The 7,909-nt window shown below is 38.7% G+C and overlaps 1 protein-coding gene across 1 annotated transcript in view; it reads right to left on the bottom strand.

The window, feature by feature from the left end:
* LOC107081785 (coxsackievirus and adenovirus receptor homolog) overlaps positions 1 to 5,528 on the bottom strand; it is a 33,444-nt gene extending 27,916 nt beyond the window's left edge. Inside the window, exon 1 of the mRNA XM_015370031.1 lies at positions 5,433 to 5,528. The gene's annotated coding sequence lies outside the window, so the exon portion shown is untranslated. The remainder of the gene's footprint in view (positions 1 to 5,432) is intronic.
* Between the last annotated feature and the right edge of the window lie 2,381 nt (positions 5,529 to 7,909).

Raw genomic sequence — 7,909 nt, 5'->3', positions numbered from 1 at the left:
TTCCTCTCCAGTCTCACGTCTTTCTGCAGCTTTTATCAGGTCTTCTTCCACCTTTGTTTGGAAGAAAACCTGATAAAAAGAAGGAGAAAACATCTCATGCATGATCTGTTTACAAGTTGCTGTTTGCATCGCTCATGCAATCTTACTTTCCATATAGTTAAACTGACAATGCCCACGTGCATGGCAGCTGGATGTTGGAATACATCGGGTAAAAGAGAAAAAACAAAAAATTCACCTTTCTGATTCCTGATCCTCCACGGACGGGTTGGTCGTTGGATCGCCAACTTGAAGAGGGAGGATTTGCCATCGAACTTCTGGCCAGAGAAAAAACACGTAATATGTAGCCAACATTTGGAAGAAGAACGTTTTCAAGATGACTTGGATAATAGCGCGTTGTGACAAACACCAGATACAGAACTGGGACTTGATCAACAGCCGATACTGCACAGTGACGTCACAAACGTAGCGTACGTAGCGTAGCCTTCAGCTGGGAACGCGTTGCCTAGCCTTTGAGCGGCACAGGCCCACCTGCAAAATAGGAGGCTAATATGGGAAGCTAGTGTTTTTAAACTCTACGTCGGACGTGCATCTCTGTCTTCAGAGATGCTTTGTTCCGGTCACATTGACGAGAATGGATCGCAACAACGTGTACATTTGTGAGATATTATTTTATATTACTATAATCTCAAAAGCTGTAAGTTCATCTAATACTTTAAAAATTATTTTTTTTCTTCTGTAAAAATGCCAATTTATTTTATTTTACATGTATTAAATTGTTTAAAAACCTGCATATCACCAAAAATAAAGAGCAGTAAAAAAAAAGAAATGGAATAATTGTAAAAATAATTACTTTTGACACTTTTGAAAACACACAAAAAGACAAACTATAAAACAAAGTCCCTTAATGTTTTTGCAAAGACATATTTATTAATGTTCAGATTGCGTTTGGGCCTCTGCCAGGTGTTATAAATGTATGGAGTCGGAAAGGAATCAAAAGTATTGTTTATTTGACAAAAGAGCTGTGGAAGCTGAAAAAGTTCAAGCTGCATATGAAATATTTATCTTGTGATATATCATCCAGGTGCAGCGATACAGTATTTTCCTTCCCGCTATCATTGCAAACCCCACCCCGCCTAGAGGGGAACAGAATACCTCGCACATTTTACGGAATAGATATTGCAGGCTAACATGGAACCCAAACGACCCCCATTCCTATTGGGTTACCCATTCTTCCGGGTCATTTTCATGTTTTCTATGCCAGAACAAGGCTTTGTTTTTGGTCCACTCTATAAAACCTCCAACTCCTTATTTCTGACATTTTGAATTGAACAAAACTTCCTGGATTTGAAACGAAATGTCATCAAACTTGGAAACAAAATCCAGTGGATTGTTTTTTAATTTTTTTGGAACAATTCAGTTGATTTTTTTAAAACTTATTTTTTTATTGTTGCATTTAATTCATTTTTCAAGCTATTATCTATTTTTGTTTGAAAGTCACTTTCAAATTTTATTTTTCATATTTTTAATTCAGTTTTTTTTTTACGCAAAATTTTGACCCCAGTCTGACATGAGTGGGCGGGGAAACATGATTGGCAGCCTTTAGTATCACCCCCTTCCATGTTGCATTCATGGACTGTGGGAACTGCAACAACTTTGTCAACACACTGTCTGCAGAAAGGAAAATTCAATGAAAAACCTAATTTTAAAGACTTTTATGTTACAACTGTCACTAATCGAAGTTCCAGACTGTAAAATAAAACAGCAACAGCTTAGAGCATAGAAATTTGGGATAACCACAAAAACACTCGAGCATCAATTCACGGAAAGATGTCGTCTGGATTCAGTAGTTGTCAGTCCAGATGCCATCTTTCCCATTTTTTGTATATTTAAGAGAAATGAAATGGACAGATTTTTGCTGTCAAATATGTATTGACCGCTATATGTAGTGCCAGGGAGCATTTGAATTCAATATAAAGCTTTAAGAAATGAACTATTGTTCGATAGAATTGCTGAAAAGCTTTATCAGTGAAATGTGAATATTAATTAATGTTATAAATATGATCAGTTTTAATGCTGGCTGTATAACTATTTCAATTTTTATTCATTCTGGTCGTGCAACTTCTAAACCATTCAGTTTTCTTTTATTTAAATTTAATTTTCATTGTAATAAAATGGTTTAATGGTCAACTTCAGCCGTCGCAGTAGGAATAGGCCATTTACATTTTAGAACATTTAGTCATGAAAAGTCCTTGAATTTGATGTTAACTAAGGTGTGGGAACCCTGAGAAGAAAAAAAAAAGCAATTGCAAAATGATTCTCAGTCATTCGAGGCACGTTGAATTCAAAAAAAGGTTAAAACGCAAGACCGATGGACTTCAGTTCTGTAGTTAAAGACGTTTTGATCTTCATCTGATGAGCTTCTTCAGTTCACTCTGAGGTTAACGAGGGAGAAGTTCCACGGTTTAAAGCCGCATGAGCGAGCTGCTATGCAATCTAAATTTACATGCAGATTAAGCTGCCTTAACGATGGGACTCGTTAGAGCCTTTGTTTGCCTGGTTCATTCAGAATTGTTTTGGTCTCATTCAATGAACGAGTGATTTAGGCTGAAACTGTCTCAGAGCTGAGCCAAAGGTTTCATAAAGCTGCAATCTGAGACATCCTCTTCTGTTTGGAGATGGTTTCTGTCATTTGATGAAAAGGTCTTTCTTTATTTCCCTCTCAAACCATCTATCTTCACTATAGACATCTTGATCCTGAGAACCTTAACCTTGGGTTATCGGTGCTCTGCTGTCCTGAACAGCTGGCTCTTCTGTTTTGAGCCATGCAACATTCTCTCTTGCATCTGATTTGTATTTTGTCTCAGTGTAATCGTTTTTTTCCACTCCACTGATCAACCTCCCAAGTATTCATATTAGTTAGATTCTAATTATTTTGTCAGGTTTTTCTGTTACAGCCTTGTGTCTTTATTGCACATTGGTTGATTTCATCTCAGAGTCATCTTTTATTTCTATAGATCTATTTATTAATTGAACGGCATGACCTTGCCTGTATTTGGGTCCTCAAAACTACTCCATAAAACAGGGTACAGTGTAAGAAAAGAATTAGGATCTACTGATTATCACCAGTAGGATAAAGTGAGTTGTTCTAGGCCCAACCCATTGGACCTAATTGTTCACTTGCCTGAGATTTCTTTTATACATTGAAAAACATTGTTTTTACACTTATCAATATTACAAAGTACCTTTACAGTAACAGACACTCTATCGTTTGGTTGAGGCACAGATTCAGTTAGATATGATTTTTGTTTGCTGGTGTCTAAAGCAAATAACGTCCATTGCAACAAGCAAATGTTTGTTACTGCATATAGCTATTGTCTTATTCACTTAACCAATTTTGTGGTAACAGATCTTGTGGGAAGTCAAGAGATCCCTCTCCCGTTTAGCACTTTTTATTTAATTCTCTGGGTTTCAAAGGTGTTTCACCTTGAAAGAGGATATTTAGTCCCCTCAATAGGTTCCGGGTCTGGCCTAAGGTGTTATCCCTAACTATTGGATTGAGAAAACCTCCAGATGGAGGTATGCACATCCAAGAACCACCCCAGATGACTGTTTTTGATAAAGAGGAGCAGTACCTTAAACTTAAGCTTCCCCAGATGACAAAACTACATTCACAGCCCCTTATGGTAAAGGACCTCTATCCTGGCTCTCATACTTCCAGCCCTGAAATCAAAACAATTCTGTTCATTTATATAGGCACATGCCACCTCAAGACAATGACATAACATAATTCATTCAGAGTGCTTAAAAGTTTTCTATAGAGGAAAAAAAACTGGTTACGTCCAGTTTTGACCTCGCATGATTTGCTCACTACAAAGCATGTGGTAAAATGAGCTATTTGGCCAGCCCACAGATACATGATCATGATAAAAGTAGCCATTCACAGGTAGTTTGCTTTCTCTGGTTGGCCCTTAAGTGTGTTAAAAGTAAACTTAGGCACACAGAAACCGGTCCACACGCAAGTAGAAGAGAATCTACAGCTGCATTAGAAAAAAAGAGGGCACGAAGAAGGAGGATGGACTCAGGTTTGTGACATATGGCGTGCATAAAATGTCCAAAATGAACGTGGAGAATAATTCACGTACATATGTGTTTGAAATAAAACTGCTGGTATGAGTACTTGATTCTGGCATCATGCTGTTGGGGCTTTAAACAGCAGGTCATATTCAGTTTGATTCAGTTTATTTATATAGCGCCAATTCACAACACAGGTGATCTCAAGGCACTTTACAGTTCAACCAGATCATCCAGTCAAATTGATTCAAAGTTTTCTATCTGAGGAAAACCAGTTGATTGCATTGACTCATTGACTCTTCAGCAATCCCTCACACTAAGCATGCTTGTAGCGACAGTGGAGAGGAAAAACTCCCTTTTAACAGGAAGAAACCTCCAGCAGAACCAGGCTCAGTGTGAGCGGCCATCTGCTGAGGCCGACAAGGAGACAGAAGCAGAGATACAAAAAGCAGCTGTAAAAGATGGCCCAGTCCAGGAAACACACAGCCAGGAAGACGAGCTCCGAGCCAGCTCCCATGTCAGAGGATGAAGAGCACATCCAGCCAGTCCGAGTAACAGGACTACACTGGAAAACAGGCCCCTCTCAAACATCTATAAACAAAGGTGTTCATGGCAGCAGCATAGCTGAAAATTCTCTCCAGGATGGAGTCACAGCCAAACAGGAACAGACCAGATTAAGCTACTAGAAAAAGCAGAGAGAGCAGAACGTTAGAGATTGAACTAACAGATTCTGCAGATTGAGAGAATAGAGAAAAAATGAAGCAAAATGATGAAATAAGGGTTCCTATGTCCTCCAGCAGTCTAAGCCTATAGCAGCAAAACTATAGAGATAGCTCAGGATAACCTGAGCCACTCTAACTATAAGCTTTATCAAAAAAGAAAGTTTTAAGCCTAGCCTTAAAGGTAGACAGGGTGTCTGCCTCACGGACTAAAACTGGTATTTGGTTCCACAGGAGAGGAGCCTTAGATATTCCACATCTTATAACTGTTGGCGGGGTCTGAGTAGAGTAATGTTGGCTTTGCTCTTTCTTCACGGCATCCTTTCTTACTTTTTTATTTGTAATATTGGCTTAAAATGTACTGAATCTTTCCACTGGCACTAACCTTTTCATTTTCGGGGTCAAAAGAACAAAAAAAGTGCTTGTGCCTGTTTTACATCTCTGGCATTTACTTTTTAACTTTACAGTGATGCCAGAAAAAATGGCAAAGAGAAAGCCAGTGCAAGTTCATAAGCTGGGATCTAAGCCACAGAAAATACAGTTAACACGGCTTAAACAGCTGGTCACCAGTGGGTTTAAAAAAAAAATGTTTTCACCATTTTTGCAATGTTAAAAAAAGTTTCAGCTTAAGCTGCTACTTACCAAGGCACATGGAGTTCCACTTCTCTAAGAGTTGTTTTTCATTTATAAACTGCTGTTGCTGCTGGTATAAAAACATACTCCCACAAGGTTATCCAGATGAATGAGTGGCGTGGGCGGGTGAGCCAGCTCTAAACTCAGCTGCCCATTCTCGCTGGAGAGGGAAAAAAGGAAGAGTTTTGACACCAGACCAGCTTGGCCGAAAACACACAGATGGCAAATATCAACAGGTTCAATGGGGATTACATGGGCTGACCCAACCAGTCTGAGCAGTTTTCCTTATGGACCACAAACAACAGGATAACTTTCAGACATATGAGCTGCAAAAACTTGTTTAAAAACTATTTAGCTTCAAACATTTACGGATCTCTATTTGCTTTGACCTCCAAAAGGTTTTGTGTTCTCAGGAAAAAAACCCTTTGAGATAAAATGTCCGCAAAGGCTGACGTTGATAGATTTAACTTAAAAAAAATCTACTTATACAAATATAAGCATGCGATTTCTTTATTTAGATATTATTATATAAGTTGTATGCACTATTTTTATCAAAGTGCTGATTAAAAAATAAATTCTCATGGATTTGGTCCTGAAACAAAACAAGCAGACCAAGCTGTCAAGTCTCAGGATATAATCTCTTCACAAAAATTCAATTTTCCGACTGTTGAAATGTGAAAAGCTGCTGCTGGCGGAGCAGTCACGCAGGTCAGTCTTCATCAAGATGTTTTAATGAGAAATTTAATGATTGGCTCAAAGATCTGACGAGTGTCTGGATGTATAGAGAAGACTCTCACTAATAGAAAGCTGATAAATTATGGAACACAAACAACATTAAACTGAGTGAGACTTCTAATTAAATTCAGTTTTATTGTATCAAATTGTTACTTTATTTCTGGCTTTAGATTGAGATGCTGCAGCTCAAGTTAAGCTCATCTCATGTGAAAGACTAACTGCAGCTGAGTTCGATCACCACTGGTGAGACTGTTACACCTTGCTAATTTAATGTTTTTATGTTTTTTTCCTGTGCACTGTAAAGGAAGAAAATATTCTAACATAGTTAACTTTGGAAAAAGGTTGGCTTTTCATTCTTCCCTTCCCAGGTCCACTCGGCGAGCTGCGTGTGGTAATAAAAACCAACATTGCGTGTTGACGTCACAGAATTACAGAGTTTAATCCAATGTAAGACAATGCATAAACTTAGAAATAAGACAATGCACAAACCTACACCAGAAAACTGCAGAACAACAGAGACATACATTCCATTACCTGACATAGGAGGAAAGAAAGCAAAGATGTACAAAGACATCTTTGGAGAGTTGCAAGAATGTTGCAAATCTGATTTGTTACTTCTATGTAGAAAGTTTTATCCTCTTGTATTTAATTTATTCAAATAAGGCTGGCTTTTGCTCCTCCAACCAGGAGCAAGCTCTGACACTGCCTAGAGGTTCACCTAATTTACTGCAAACATCTGGGGTCATTTGCTTCTTTGTTTTAACAAGAAAAGGCGGAAAGCTTGTCCTGGCATCTAGAATTCTTAAAGTCATAAAACACAAGATAAGCTTTCACAGAATCGATGTGGAATGCGGGGGGCCTTTTCCTGATTCAGTTTCACACCATCTTAGATGTTTATTCTGGAAGACTTTTGACCTTCTGTAAACCAAGCAGACCTCTCCCCCGAGGCTCAACTGGTATTCACCCCCCAGGAGATACTCATTTTATGGCCTCCTGTGCTTTGAATACTTACCCTTGAATAGCTTAGTTTTAAATCATTAACACAACCTTGTTCAAAATTAAGAAATATGTTCAAAATGAGAGTATACAACATACCTTTTACACATGCCATAAGATTAACTGTATTAAAGACTAAAAATAATCATTTTTCTTCAACAGCACATTATCCATTTTTCATGATTTAACAGTGAGGAAGCTGTTAGATTCTTAAAAGGGGATGGTGTTAACGGGTGAATACTGTAGATTTACAATTATATAAATTTCCTTCCTTTCATTCAACTTTCTCATGGATTGATGGATGGATGGATGATGGATGGATGGATGGTTCATAATGGCCCAGGGTCATAAGAGAAAAAGTGTCTACGAACTGTATGAGAACAAAAGAAAAGAGGTGGATATGTCCCAGAATGCTTTGCAGAGAGCTCTCCTCGCAAAGCATTATGGGATTTGCTTTCACAGCGGCCCGCTGTCGCCATAGGCTGTCGCTACCCAACATAAGCGACTGATAACAAAGATGGCGCAGGCTCAGCGCAGTGGAGGAGGAGTTATGACACCAATGAGAAGCAAAAAATAGTGTGAGTGAGTTATAGTACCGGCTCTATATAGTGACTGAGGGATTTAGGGCCGACGTTCAGACACAGAAAGCTTGTATAAGCTATGAGAACAGCAACTTTTAACCAGAGCGTGCACTTTGAGGTGGCTCGGGCATCCGGTTAGGATGCCTCCTAGACGCCCCCCTGGTGAGGTGTTCC

This window comes from Cyprinodon variegatus, unplaced genomic scaffold (genome assembly GCF_000732505.1).
Source record: "Cyprinodon variegatus isolate N-32 unplaced genomic scaffold, C_variegatus-1.0 Scaffold41, whole genome shotgun sequence".
Lineage (NCBI taxonomy): Eukaryota > Metazoa > Chordata > Actinopteri > Cyprinodontiformes > Cyprinodontidae > Cyprinodon > Cyprinodon variegatus.
The sequence above is the reverse complement of the archived record's forward strand: the minus strand, read 5'-3'. Positions and strand labels throughout refer to the sequence as shown.